We start from the raw sequence: 12,952 nt of genomic DNA, 5'->3' as shown, positions 1-12,952 counted from the left end.
CACTAGTTAACACAGCCACAAAGTCGTAAACCCCGCCTATTTATTTTTATTTTTACCTTCATTTTACCACGCAAGTCAGTTAACAAAAAATTGTTATTTCCAATTACGGCCTAGGAATAGTGGGTTAACTGCCTTTTCAGAAGTAGAACCACTTTTGTACCTTGTCAGCTCGGGGGTTTGAACATGCAATTCTCCGGTTACTAGTCCAACACTCTTACCACTAGGCTACCCTGCCGCCCCTTCTTCAAATCTGATTTAAAACTGAACGCCCAGTAGACTGTATTCACACACAAATTCCCAAATGACATTATGCTATAGAGGCATGCGATTATTCCCTGTTAAGGGTTCATAGACATTTTGGCAGATGGAATTTCATGACTTCTCCATGACCAATAATTAGTGTTGTCTCTATATAGCCTACATTAAAAAGTCAGCATATGTGTCTTATTGACACTAGAAGGCTGCTCGGCCCTACCAAGCAAAAAGGCAGTAACTGCTCATTGGGTCGAAAAATGAGTTAATGTCATTTTTTGCCACATTAAATACATGATTAATAATGTAGACAAGTACCCTGCCTCTATTGTATTGTGTTCAGGATAACTGTTAGCAGTAACTGCAGTGTGGACTATTAGACCAGGGCTGATGGTTAGGATACAATGTGGACTATTAGACCAGGGCTGATGGTTAGGCTACAGTGTGGAGTATTAGACCAGGGCTGATGTTTAGGCTACAGTGTGGACTATTAGACCAGGGCTGATGGTTAGGCTACAGTGTGGTGAGATAGAGCAGGGCTGATGGTTAGGATACAGTGTGGTGTATTAGACCAGGGCTGATGGTTTGGCTACAGTGTGGTGTATTAGACCAGGGCTGATGGTTAGGCTACAGTGTGGACTATTAGACCAGGGCTGATGTTTAGGCGACAGTGTGGACTATTAGACCAGGGCTGATGTTTAGGCTACAGTGTGGACTATTAGACCAGGGCTGATGTTTAGGCTACAGTGTGGACTATTATACCAGGGCTGATGTTTAGGCTACAGTGTGGACTATTAGACCAGGGCTGATGTTTAGGCTACAGTGTGGAGTATTAGACCAGGGCTGATGTTTAGGCTACAGTGTGGACTATTAGACCAGGGCTGATGGTTAGGCTACAGTGTGGAGTATTAGAGCAGGGCTGATGGTTAGGCTACAGTGTGGACTATTAGACCAGGGCTGATGGTTAGGCTACAGTGTGGTGAGATAGAGCAGGGCTGATGTTTAGGCGACAGTGTGGACTATTAGACCAGGGCTGATGGTTAGGATACAATGTGGACTATTAGACCAGGGCTGATGTTTAGGCTACAGTGTGGAGTATTAGACCAGGGCTGATGTTTAGGCTACAGTGTGGACTATTAGACCAGGGCTGATGTTTAGGCTACAGTGTGGACTATTAGACCAGGGCTGATGGTTAGGCTACAGTGTGGTGAGATAGACCAGGGCTGATGGTTAGGATACAATGTGGACTATTAGACCAGGGCTGATGGTTAGGCTACAGTGTGGTGAGATAGAGCAGGGCTGATGTTTAGGCGACAGTGTGGACTATTAGACCAGGGCTGATGTTTAGGCTACAGTGTGGTGAGATAGACCAGGGCTGATGTTTAGGCTACAGTGTGGACTATTAGACCAGGGCTGATGTTTAGGCTACAATGTGGACTATTAGACCAGGGCTGATGTTTAGGCTACAGTGTGGTGAGATAGAGCAGGGCTGATGTTTAGGCTACAGTGTGGTGAGATAGACCAGGGCTGATATTTAGGCTACAGTGTGGTGAGATAGACCAGGGCTGATATTTAGGCTACAGTGTGGTGAGATAGACCAGGGCTGATATGTAGGCTACAGTGTGGTGTATTAGACCAGGGCTGATGTTTAGGCTACAGTGTGGTGTATTAGACCAGGGCTGATGGTTAGGCTACAGTGTGGTGTATTATACCAGGGCTGATGTTTAGGCTACAGTGTGGACTATTAGACCAGGGCTGATGTTTAGGCTACAGTGTGGACTATTAGACCAGGGCTGATGTTTAGGCTACAGTGTGGTGTATTATACCAGGGCTGATGTTTAGGCTACAGTGTGGACTATTAGACCAGGGCTGATGTTTAGGCTACAGTGTGGACTATTAGACCAGGGCTGATGTTTAGGCTACAGTGTGGTGAGATAGAGCAGGGCTGATGTTTAGGCTACAGTGTGGACTATTAGACCAGGGCTGATGGTTAGGCTACAGTGTGGTGAGATAGAGCAGGGCTGATGTTTAGGCTACAGTGTGGACTATTAGACCAGGGCTGATGGTTAGGCTACAGTGTGGTGTATAGACCAGGGCTGATGTTTAGACTACAGTATGATGAGATAGACCAGGGCTGATGGTTAGGCTACAGTGTGGAGTGTTAGAGCAGGGCTGGAATAAAAGCCTGCACATCCAGTAGGTCTCCTGGACGACGGTTGGCCACCCCTGAAATTAAAGGTTATCACATTAACCAAATACTTGTATGTCTTTATACAATGATTCACTTATTCTATGAATCAGGGATACAATGGATACAGTAGGCTACTTCAAAGGAAGGCAGCTAACTAAAACATGGTATCTATAACTTTACAATGGATACAGTAGGCTACTTCAAATGAAGGCAGCTAACTAAAACATGTTATCTATAACTTTACAATGGATACAGTAGGCTACTTCAAAGGAAGGCAGCTAACTAAAACATGTTATCTATAACTTTACAAGACTAAAATATTCATGTTCCAGGGGAGATCTATGCACAGCATGGAAGTTATTTGTCAATTAGGCTTTTCTGAGAATATTTGTTTTATAGAACGGTGACAATGAGTCAATGGCATTAATGCTTAGGCCTACAGCTAAAAATACTGAATATAAACACAACATGTAACAATTTCAACTATTTTACTGAGGTACAGTTCATATAAGGAAAACAGTCAATAGAAATAAATGAATTAGGACCTAATCTATGGATTTTACATGACTGGGCAGGGGCACAGCTATGGGTGGGCATGGGAAGGCATAGGCCCACCCACTGGGGAGCCAGGCCCAGCCAATCCGAATGAGTCTTTGCCCACAAAAGGGCATTATTACAGGCAGAAAAACTCCTGAGTTTCATCAGGTGCCTGGGTGGCTGGTCTCAGATGATCCCGCGGATGAAGAAGCCGGATGTGGAAGTCCCGGGGTGGCGTGGTTATACGTGGTCTGAAGTTGTGAGGCCAAAATTCACTCAACTTATTGTGGGAAGCTTGTGGAAGGCTACCCAAAACGTTTGCCTCGAGTTAAACAATATAAAGGCAATGTTACCAAATACTAATTGACTGTATGTAAACTTCTGACCCACTTGGAATGTGATGAATTAAATAAAAGCTTAAATAAATCCTACTATTATTCCGACATTTCACATCATTAAAATGAAGTGGTGATCCTAACTGACTTAAGACAGGGATTGTTTACTAGGATTAAATGTCAGGAATTGTGAAAAACTGAGTTTAAATGTATTTGGCTAAGGTGTATGTAAACTTCTGACTTCAACTGTATGTTTTGAATTGGCTATATAGCTAGTCTATCATTATATAGGCTACCTGCTGTACACATGCAGATGCTGCACACAGAGAGACTCGCTGAAGGATAGGCCTAATTCTGATCATGGTCCAAATGTAGATTTTTTCAAAATCCATGATTTTCTGACCATAAGAAGGAACAGCACATCCTGCGCATTCAGGATGGCGCATTTCTACATCTGCTCATACTCCATCTGCTCAGCTCCATCTTCTCCATCTGCTCAGCTCCATCTTCTCCATCTGCTCATTCTCCATCTGCTCATTCTAGGCTCTATACAGTCGTGTATTAATTTCCACAAAGTTTTCTGCTTCAGTGTCTTTAAGATATTTTTGTCAGATGTTACTATGGAATATTGAAGTATAATTACAAGCATTTCATAAGTGTCAAAGGCTTTTATTGACAATTACATGAAGTTGATGCAAAGAGTCCATATTTGCAGTGTTGACCCTTCTTTTTCAAGACCTCTGCAATCCGCCCTGGCATGCTGTCAATTAACTTCTGGGCCACACTGAATGATGGCAGCCCATTCTTGCATAATCAATGCTTGGAGTTTGTCAGAATTTGTGGGGTTTTGTTTGTCCACCCGCCTCTTGAGGATTGACCACAAGTTCTCAATGGGATTTAAGGTCTAGGGAGTTTCCTGGCCATGGACGACAAATATCGATGTTTTGTTCCCTGAGCCACTTAGTTATCACTTTTGCCTTATGGCAAGGTGCTCCATCATGCTGGAAAAGAAATTGTTCATCACCAAACTGTTCCTGGATGGTTGGGAGAAGCTGCTATCGGAGGATGTGTTTGTACCATTCTTTATTCATGGCTGTGTTCTTAGGCAAAATTGTGAGTGAGCCCACTCCCTTGGCTGAGAAGCAACCCCACACATGAATGGTCTCAGGATGCTTTACTGTTGGCATGACACAGGTCTGATGGTAGCGCTCACCTTGTCTTCTCCGGACAAGCTTTTTTCCGGATACCCCAAACAATCTGAAAGGGGATTCATCAGAGAAAATGACTTTACCCCAGTCCTCATCAGTCCAATCCCTGTATCTTTTGCAGAATATCAGTCTGTCACTGATGTTTTTCCTGGAGAGAAGTGGCTTCTTTGCTGCCCTTCTTGACACCAGGCCATCCTCCAAAAGTCTTCGCCTCACTGTGCGTGCAGATGCACTCACACCTGCCTGCTGCCATTCCTGAGCAAGCTCTGTACTGGTGGTGCCCCGATCCCGCAGCTGAACCAACTTTAGGAGATGATCCTGGCGCTTGCTGGACTTTCTTGGGCGCCCTGAAGCCTTCTTCACAACAATTGAACTGCTCTCCTTGAAGTTCTTGATGATCCAATAAATGGTTGATTTAGGTGCAATCTTACTGGCAGCAATATCCTTGCCTGTGAAGCCCTTTTTGTGCAAAGCAATGATGACGGCACATGTCTCCTTGCAGGTAACCATGGTTGACAGAAGAAGAACAAGCACCACCCTCCTTTTGAACTCAATCAACATGACAGAGTGATCTCCAGCCTTGTCCTCATCAACACTCGCACCTGTGTTAAGGAGAGAATCACTGACATGTCAGCTGGTCCTTTTGTGGCAGGGCTGAAATGCAGCGGAAATGCTTTTGGGGGATTTAGTTAATTGGGGACTTTGCAATCATTGCAATTCATCTGATCACTCATAACATTCTGGAGTATATTCAAATTGCCATCATACAAACTGAGGCAGCAGACCTTGTGAAAATGAATGTGTCATTCTTAATTTGTCCACAACTGCAGTGTATGAAATATACTAATTAGAGAAGGGGGAATCAGGAGAACATTTAGATAGGCTACTTGCAATATAGCCTAATAAATCATTAAATTGTCTTTTATCACACAAACTTAAGGCAATAGCCATCTATTAGACATTTATACAGTGCTTTTTTTGTAAGACAAGCCATCATGTATTACAATGGTCAAATCGGGGACTGTGAGTATTTGTTTTAAATGTTTATTCAATTCTGAATCTGTTTCTCCCGTCCAGAGTGATTTATGAGCTGTTTTAACGAAGTGACTCGTGTCGGATTACATTACATAGCCACCGCTACTGAAGGCTGAAAAGTCCTGCCTATTTCCCTCTTATTTCATTCGCTGAGAGGCCGGTCATTTCTTGGCAGAAAAATAAGCATACGTGCGCAGCGCTCAAAGCATTTATAAAGTATAAACAGCACTCACATTGGGGACTGCAAAATTACTTTACTCATGATTAGTAAATGGCTTATTAATGTGTCAAATGAAGCACAACGCTGGAAATCTGCACCCACATACCTTAAGGGAAGAATTCGGCAGTACCTGTATGGTTAGTGAGAAAGTCCATATTGCAAATGTACGGTCCCTTACTAGACGTCCGAAATCGTTTGTAAAATTCGCGGACGGCGTCGGGCCGAGCGGCAGGGCCGGACCTACCAGGAAGTCATCAAATGAACGTTGTCGGACATTCGGTTTCCGTTTTACAAAAATAATAAGATTTATGTCATTTTTCCCATGTCCCGGAAATTCCCACAAGAGGGCATAAGCAATCATATGGCTATTGCTACAAAACATCACGATTCACAACGGGGCCTTATCTCGAAAACTGAAAATATTTAGAAGCCGAAACTCGGTGAGCGTAGGGGCGGCATAATGGGCAGTTGGCCCCGAACAAGATGGCGTCTAGGCCTCAACGGTTTTTGAGTTATGGCCATTTATCTGGGATTAAAGGTCCAAAATGAAAATAGAGAAATTATTTTTCCACTTCACGTCAAAGTCAAGGAGCCTCCGGTGTCAATAAAAAAAAGAACCAGCCATTTATCTATTGTCATTTAAGAGAAATCGCATAACGACACCTTGGTGATGTTCACGGATAGGTGTTTTTTTTTTTCAACGGTTACAGATCCAGTTGCAGGTTGTTCTTACGAATCTTTTTAAAGTGTGCTGCGGAGCTCTGCGAGATTTCTGTGATTTTCTATGATTTTCTGAAATAACACACACTCACTAAACCCTCCGTAAATAACTCAGTTCTTAACGTAAAGACTTAAAACTCGGGATTCTGTAAAGGCATACCCCAATCATGATATGAGTTTATTTATAGCTTCCTGTGCCAACCGGAAGTGCCTTTAATGGTGTCACAGTGGCAGTTTCCATGGGTTAAAAAGGTCAGATCTTTTCAAAACTTCATATGTGTGACTAGGTAACCCTCATGAACTGTAAATCAGTCATTTCTCCCAGCAGATGTCAAAGAAAAGCTCTCACACGCACACACAGCAAGGATGGAGTGAAAAAGTGTGGTTCTTAAAGACACAGAGAGCAGGCAATGGCATAAACATAATGTCTAGGCCGTGCCGAGTTCAACGAGATATCCCGCTTGACCGTAGCTCGCTCGGTCTGAGCGCAGCGACCATTAGAAAAGTAGGCCCAAAATGAAGCCTGCCCCACAACGTCATTTGCTTTTGGGTGACAGTGAGAGAACCGTTAGGGTGAGAAGCACAATTCGACCTCAGGTATGTTCCTAAGGTCCTTCCGATCCGTGCAAGCCTAACGTTGACAGTGTGGCATTAACCCTTAATAGTTAAAAGATGGTGTTTACTTCAAAAAGTTTGCATTGATTTCTCTCCCCATAGGAATACATTGCCTTTACCCCTAAATTCAACCTGAAGTCTATATGGGTTATGAATGCCGTATGAACCTGTCTTTGGTAACAGTCCATCAGGCCAGTATGAGGTCTACCTGTGTTGATTCTAAGCTTCCTGGACCAACCGGAAGTGGTTAAAACTCAGGATTCTGTAAAAGCATAGCCCAGTGAGGATATGTGTTGACTTATAGCTTCCTGTGCCAACCGGAAGTGCCTTAATTGGTGTCTCAGGGGCTGTTTCGAGGGGTTAAAAAAGTCAGATCTGTCCAAAACTTCATATGTGTGATTAGGCAACCCCCATGAACTGTAAATCAGTCATTTTTCCCATAAAATTTCAAAGGAAAACTAAATCACACAGACACACAACTTGGAAGGAGGGACGTATTGGGGGTTGTAGAGACAGACAGTGCCTCCAATAGTTAGCTTTGTTCGAGCTAAAAAGAACCGTCAGACCTAGAGTTCGAAACTTTAGAAACCTGTTCTAGACCTCGGGTCGATAGTGCGTGGTGAGTTAGGTGGCTCTAGAAGGTTCTCGGACCGAGAAATAGCCTCGTACATTTGCAATGATTTCAATTCATTTTGACCATTACGAAAATGGCGACATTTAGAAAAGTCTCAGAGACACAAGACTAGGTGCATTGGAACCGGCTCGGCCCATAGAGACGGACCCCAACGTTTCGGTCCGATCGCTCATTCAAGGACCCCATAGCAAGGCATGGAAAAAGTGGATTTTCAGCACCAATTAGGGTTTTACTCGGGCACCGAAGGACCTATCGAGCCGAAACTCGGGACTCGGGGTCGCCTCACATAGGCCTTCACATAATGTCTGACCTGGACCCGCAGCTAGAACGTAACTATGTGTTTTACGTTTTTATTATGTTTTAAACTAATGGCGCTGTGAATTATGGGCCTGCTCTGACATATGTGATAGTTGGCTTCTAAATGAGTTGGAAAAAGTGGGTTTGGTGTCAATTGGTATCAGTTTGGTGTCAGAATGACATCTAATTGACTGGTGGACACTGACTTGCTAGTTGACTTTTGTACATTAGCAATATGTTTAAACGGAGAGGGACCATCACCAAAATGGCATTCTGAAATCAACACAAAAAATGGCATCACCATAGTCTCCAGGCTGTGCAGAGTTCAACGAGACGCCCCGCTTGACCGTAGCTCGCTCTGAGTGCAGCGACCTTGAAAAAAAGAAGGCGCAAAAGGAAGCCTGGCCCTCAATGTCATTTGCTTTTGGGTGACAGTGAGAGAACCGTTAGGGTGAGAAGCACAATTCGACCTCAGGTACGTTCCTAAGGTCCTTCCGATCCGTGCAAGCCTAACCTTGACCGTGTGGCATTAACCCTTAATAGTTAAAAGAAGGTGTTTACTTCAAATAGTTTGCATTGATTTCTCTCCCCATAGGAATACATTGCCTGCACCCCTAAATTCAACCTGAAGTCTATATGGGTTATGAATGCCGTATGAACCTGTCTTTGGTAACAGTCCATCAGGCCAGTATGAGGTCTACCTGTGTTGATTCTAGGCTTCCTGGACCAACCGGAAGTGGTTAAAATCACCCTAAAATTGTTTTTCCATTACCTGCCTGCAGTTTGATAGACATAGTGCATTCAACCCTGTGTAAATCAGTAAATTCTTAACGTAAGGACTTAAAACTCAGGATTCTGTAAGTTTCTATGTCAATCAAGACATGGGTTTACTTATAGCTTCCTGTGCCAACCGGAAGTGCCTTTAATGATGTCACAGTGGCAGTTTCCAAGGGTTAAAAAGGTCAGATCTTTTCAAAACTTCATATGTGTGACTAGGTAACCCTCATGAACTGTAAATCAGTCATTTCTCCCAGCAGATGTCAAAGAAAAGCTCTCACACGCACACACAGCAAGGATGGAGTGAAAAAGTGTGGTTCTTAAAGACACAGAGAGCAGGCAATGGCATAAACATAATGTCTAGGCCGTGCCGAGTTCAACGAGATATCCCGCTTGACCGTAGCTCGCTCGGTCTGAGCGCAGCGACCATTAGAAAAGTAGGCCCAAAATGAAGCCTGCCCCACAACGTCATTTGCTTTTGGGTGACAGTGAGAGAACCGTTAGGGTGAGAAGCACAATTCGACCTCAGGTACGTTCCTAAGGTCCTTCCGATCCGTGCAAGCCTAACGTTGACCGTGTGGCATTAACCCTTAATAGTTAAAAGAAGGTGTTTACTTCAAATAGTTTGCATTGATTTTCTCCCCATAGGAATACATTGCCTTTACCCCTAAATTCAACCTGAAGTCTATATGGGTTATGAATGCCGTATGAACCTGTCTTTGGTAACAGTCCATCAGGCCAGTATGAGGTCTACCTGTGTTGATTCTAGGCTTCCTGGACCAACCGGAAGTGGTTAAAATCACCCTAAAAGTGTTTTTCCATTACCTGCCTGCAGTTTGATAGACATAGTGCATTCAACCCTGTGTAAATCAGTCAATTCTTAACGTAAGGACTTAAAACTCAGGATTCTGTAAGTTTCTATGTCAATCAAGACATGGGTTTACTTATAGCTTCCTGTGCCAACCGGAAGTGCCTTTAATGATGTCACAGTGGCAGTTTCCAAGGGTTAAAAAGGTCAGATCTTTTCAAAACTTCATATGTGTGACTAGGTAACCCTCATGAACTGTAAATCAGTCATTTCTCCCAACAGATGTCAAAGAAAAGCTCTCACACGCACACACAGCAAGGATGGAGTGAAAAAGTGCGGTTCTCAAAGACACAGAGAGCAGGCAATGGCATAAACATAATCTCTAGGCCGTGCCGAGTTCAACGAGATATCCCGCTTGACCGTAGCTCGCTCGGTCTGAGCGCAGCGACCATTAGAAAAGTAGGCCCAAAATGAAGCCTGCCCCACAACGTCATTTGCTTTTGGGTGACAGTGAGAGAACCGTTAGGGTGAGAAGCACAATTCGACCTCAGGTACGTTCCTAAGGTCCTTCCGATCCGTGCAAGCCTAACGTTGACCGTGTGGCATTAACCCTTAATAGTTAAAAGAAGGTGTTTACTTCAAATAGTTTGCATTGACTTCTGCAAATGCGCGTGCACTTGCAATATGATTCTATAGTGAAAAACATCACCTAATGGACATGATGAAATCAACACAACGAGTGATGGAAATGTACAACTATCACTGCTCGGCCATCCTGTGTCCATCAGACCAGTCAATTTTGCATTTTTGAGCATGTCAAATTTCATATGGTAAATGCACATTGAAACATATTGCAAATGCGCGCGCACTTGCAATATGATTCTATAGTGTAAAAACATCACCTAATGGACATGATGAAATCAACACAACGAGTGATGGAAATGTACAACTATCACTGCCCGGCCATCCTGTGTTCCCATAGCGAGCATTAATATCAGAATGACCGGTAAATGCATTTACAACCATATTTTTATTTTTGGGTTACCAGTTGCACAACAATGCACGTGCATTTGCAATATGATTCTATAGTGTAAAAACATCACCTAACGGAGATGATGAAATCAACACAACGAGTGATGGAAATGTACAACTATCACTGCTCGGCCATCCTGTGTTCATCAGACCAGTCAATTTTGCATTTTTGAGCAAGGTCAAATTTCATATGGTAAATGCACATTGAAACATATTGCAAATGCACGTGCACTTGCAATATGATTATATAGTGAAAAAACATCACAAAATGGACATGATGAAGTCAACACAACGAGTGATGGAAAGGAACAACTATCACTGCCCGGCCATCCCGAGTTCATCAGGCCAGTCAATTTTGCATTTCTGCAGGATTTTTGAGCATGTCAAATTTCTTACGTCATTTGGCCCACAAAAAATCCTTATGCACAATTTAAAAAAATATATAAAAAAATATGATAATAAAATTGGACAAAAGTATATTCATACAGTTCTTACACATGTGTAATTGACAAAAAAATTGAAAGAATTTCAAAAACGGTCCAGAAAGCACTTTTTAAGGGTGTGTGAAGTTTTTACAAAATTTTGACATTTTTGACTTTTGACTTTTGACTTCCTATGAAATCATATTGGAATTGGACAAAACATATTCCTTATGCGCATGTAAAAAAAAAAAAAATTATGATAATAAAATTGGACAAAAGTATATTCATACAGTTCTTACACATGTGTAATTGACAAAAAATCGAAAGAATTTCGAAAAACGGTCCAGAAAGCACTTTTTATGGGTGTGTGAAGTTTTTACAAAATTTTGACATTTTTGACTTTTGACTTTTGACTTCCTATGAAATCATATTGGAATTGGACAAAACATATTCCTTATGCGCATAAAAAAAAAAAAAAAAAAAAAAAAAAATTATGATAATAAAATTGGACAAAAGTATATTCATACAGTTCTTACACATGTGTAATTGACAAAAATCGAAAGAATTTCGAAAAACGGTCCAGAAAGCACTTTTTTATGGGTGTGTGAAGTTTTTACAAAATTTTGACATTTTTGACTTTTGACTTTGACTTCCTATGAAATCATATTGGAATTGGACAAAACATATTCCTTATGCGCATATAAAAAAATAAAAAAATTATGATAATAAAATTGGACAAAAGTATATTCATACAGTTCTTACACATGTGTAATTGACAAAAAATCGAAAGAATTTCGAAAAACGGTCCAGAAAGCACTTTTTTATGGGTGTGTGAAGTTTTTACAAAATTTTGACATTTTTGACTTTTGACTTCCTATGAAATCATATTGGAATTGGACAAAACATATTCCTTATGCGCATATAAAAAAATTATGATAATAAAATTGGACAAAAGTATATTCATACAGTTCTTACACATGTGTAATTGACAAAAAAATCAAAAGAATTTCGAAAAACGGTCCAGAAAGCACTTTTTAAGGGGTGATAAGTTTTTGAAAAAAGTTCATTTTTTCAAAATTTTACTTTTGACATTAATTTGGGTTACATATCCAATATGAAAAACCCCGGTGGAGCGCATTTGCCCCCTGTTGAATTTTTAAAGTGTTACAACTGGCAATTACCATATGGCATTTGCAATACACTTTGGATGAATCAACGCCGAATTGGGTGGTATTGGCCAATGTGTATATGGTTTGTCCGATGCCAATGACATGCCATTCATTTTTGTCCAATACAGGGGGTATTCCCTTACATAAACTAGTCCCGGCATCGTTCTATGACAGGAAACGTGGTTCCCCAGGTCTCAGGGTACCAGTGCTGTGGGAAAGGATGCTAGGCTTAGCAGAGACGGCTCAGATGTGATATGTCTAAAATGCCAGGGTTGGCTTTTTGTCCCAGTCTGACCCTGGTAGTCTACGCCAAGTACATGTTGACTGATGTCAACGTTATGTTCAACTATGGCTAGAGGTTTCAAATAAAACCGTTGTGGTGGGCGATATGAAGACACGCAACGAATTGTTCTTTGCTTTTCATTACAATCGGACAAATACGCCATCAGGGGAAAACAGAAAGATATCCACCACTCTAGTTCTGGAGCTTTTGCTGTTCTTTCTACGAGCGCGTGGTTTTCATTCCTTTTTAATGATCGATCATTTTGACTTTGTGGCTGTAGTAACTGTAGTGACGACCGCTGTATAGCACTTAAAAATCAAGGCTGTGTATTGTGTAGGCTAAGCCTGGTATGACGTTGATAACCACGTAAATCTTTTCCAGACAAGGTGTTTTAACGTAGTCTGAGCTATGCATAGT

This window comes from Oncorhynchus keta, chromosome 6 (assembly GCF_023373465.1).
Source record: "Oncorhynchus keta strain PuntledgeMale-10-30-2019 chromosome 6, Oket_V2, whole genome shotgun sequence".
In the NCBI taxonomy this organism is placed as follows: domain Eukaryota; kingdom Metazoa; phylum Chordata; class Actinopteri; order Salmoniformes; family Salmonidae; genus Oncorhynchus; species Oncorhynchus keta.
This window is presented reverse-complemented; position numbering follows the sequence as displayed.